Source organism: Rattus rattus, chromosome X (genome assembly GCF_011064425.1).
Source record: "Rattus rattus isolate New Zealand chromosome X, Rrattus_CSIRO_v1, whole genome shotgun sequence".
In the NCBI taxonomy this organism is placed as follows: domain Eukaryota; kingdom Metazoa; phylum Chordata; class Mammalia; order Rodentia; family Muridae; genus Rattus; species Rattus rattus.
Genome location: NC_046172.1, coordinates 63,816,061 through 63,818,736, shown reverse-complemented (window position 1 = coordinate 63,818,736; position 2,676 = coordinate 63,816,061). Strand labels below are relative to the sequence as shown.

At 35.6% G+C, this 2,676-nt stretch overlaps 1 non-coding gene across 1 annotated transcript; it reads left to right on the top strand.

Annotated features, from left to right (window-relative positions):
• Positions 1-1,095: 1,095 nt before the first annotated feature.
• On the top strand, positions 1,096-1,200 carry LOC116889420. Its single transcript, XR_004386385.1, has one exon. It is a non-coding gene; the product is annotated as a U6 spliceosomal RNA (small nuclear RNA).
• Positions 1,201-2,676: the final 1,476 nt, after the last annotated feature.

Below are 2,676 nucleotides of genomic sequence, written 5' to 3'. Positions count from 1 at the left end.
AGGGATTTCCTGTCCCTGCCTCCCTCCCCAATGCTGGGATTGCAGGAGCTCTATGCCTGCTTCACAATTGGGCAGCAAGAGTTTTATCCTATAAGCCATCTCTTTAGTCTGGGAAACAATTTGCTAATTATTTCTTTACTTGGTTTTTAAAACAGTCTGAATTTTTCTCATATCTTTCATGAGTTTTTAGTTATTGATCCATATAATTCAGTCACTTAAATCAATATACTGAGAGCAAACAATAGTCATTTGTAATCTATAATATGGTTCAGCCTGTAGCAGAGAACCTAGTCTAGAGGTTCTGAGGCTCTGGTAGGAGAAAAATGTAGCAGAAATGAGAGAAGAATTAAACTCATGAGAAGAAAGTCAAGGTAAAACATGGGATAAAAACTTTATTTTTTATGTTAAGTATATTCAGGAACTTCTCTGATTTATATATGCTGTTCTCATTGTTAGAATTAGAGTTAAATGGGCAAAAAGATATTCTCTATAATGAACAGTTTTGAATAATTTGTTTAGAAAATTCTCTTATAAATTTTGAGTTATTGACTCAAATATATTGATTGATCTTTCTCCTACTCGTGCGTTACCACTGCTTGTTATTTCCCTTTTGTAGACCCCAAATATCTCTTCTACAAGTGAAATGCTTACACTAGATGAGCACTAAGGTATCTTCAATTTCTGACGAGTCTCATTATTTTTGCAATGCTGGTAGCAAGCAAGGAGCATTGCTTTGTTCTCAGAACTTCCCACTGAAGTCCTGTTATCAACTGACCTTGGCAAGATGACATATTTCCACATCCTACGGACCAATCAGTAAAGCCTACAACTAAGTTCCTAAAAGTGTCTCTTGTCTCACTTTATCACTGCTCAGCAGTACTTTATCCACTTCACCTGTTGAGTATTGGCAGTATCATTTTGTGTGATCACCAGGTTTTCCACAATACCCTATATTCCATCAGTAAGTCTTTCCAACTTTTTCTTTCTTTCTTTTTTTGGGGGGGGGAAGGCCTAACCACCCTAAATTTATTTTTTTTTTCATCTTTTTCATTTTTTTTATTAACTTGAGTATTTCTTGAGATGACTCCTCTCCATGTTCCCTTTGGCGGCACATATACTAAAATTGGAATGATACAGGGAAGATTAGCATGGCTCCTGAACAAGCATGACATGAAAATTCATGAAGGGTTTCATGAATTTTATATTTTTTTAAATGTATGGACGATTGGTCAGATGCATGAATGAAAACCTAGCCACTAAAGGAAAAGGTTAACAACTGAACTGTCACTTTTAACTACTGGGACAAGGAAAGTCACTTTTGTACAATGGAGTGACACTGGGTGTATCAACCACTCCAGGATAGGCCTCCTATTCAGAAGGAGTTGACCAATATGTAAAGGACTCCACAGGCTTTTGTGTGTGAGATTGTATTTGGTTACAGTTCAGTGTTTTTGTAGATTTTTTAGGGAGGGTGCTGTCTTATGATTTATCAGTTTGGGGGATATTGTTGTATTCAGTTTTTGTTCGTATTGCGAAAGCACTTAAAGTTGGGTTGGTATAGAGGGGGGAAGGATCTAGAAGGACTTGGGGAAGGGGAAGAATATGATCAAAATATTTTGGAATGTAAAAATTGTTTTAAATAATAAAAAATAATACTCCTCTTTTCTCACACGTCTACTGAAGCACTCGGTTAATTCACCCTAATTTTTTCTTAATGGCCTGTTTACCACATCCCTTGTTACTGTGGCCAGGGTGATCCTTTTGAAGGACATGTTGTAATATGTAACTCTAGTGCTCAGAATCTTTCAAATGTCCCCATTTCCTCCAAATAAACATGGAAACTTTTTTGTACTTTTTTAATTTTTATTGAAAAAAATTTCATACAATATATTCTGATCACAGTTTCCTCTCCCCCGTTCCTTCCTGATTCTACCCACCCAACTCCATGTTCTTTTCTTTCCCTCTGAGAGGGAAGTCCCCATATCCCCCACATCAAATCTCTGCAGGATTAGGCCCATTTTCTCCCACTGTGGCCAGCCGTGACAGTCAACTGCTACGTCAATGCCCAAGACACCTAAACTTTTTAATCTTATTGTTCAAAGAGTTCGAAGATACCAGTCCACTGATGTATTTTCCTGCTGTGAGCTTTTTATTTTCATATGTATACTCTCTGAAATTCTTAAATACCCAGTTCCTTTATTTACACTAGAAAAGCTGTATATTCCCTATTTTCAAATCTGGAATCTGCACGAAAGACTATATATGAAAATATACATAAATTTGTTAACATACAGTATGGAAAATAATAAGGGGCTCAATTCATAATGCTTGAATCTGCGTAGCAAATTGTCTCAGCTTTCACCTAAATAAACAATGCAAGTTAAATATGTACAAACAATGTGCTAATCTAAAAGAATTGATCTGTGAATCAAGAGTTGGAAGCATACATTCTCCTCAAAGCATAATGAAAGAATATCTTTAAAAAGATTGTAAACAAAGATATTGTTCTGAGACAATGAAGGAAAACTGGAGAACATTTAACTCTCTGCGTGTGTTAACTCTACTTTTTCCCCTTAATTTTCCCAGAAGATAATTTTTAATTTTTAATTTTGTTTAACTTAAGCATCCTGAATCTGAAAATCCCAAACCAAATGTGACCCAAAATCTAAAATGTTT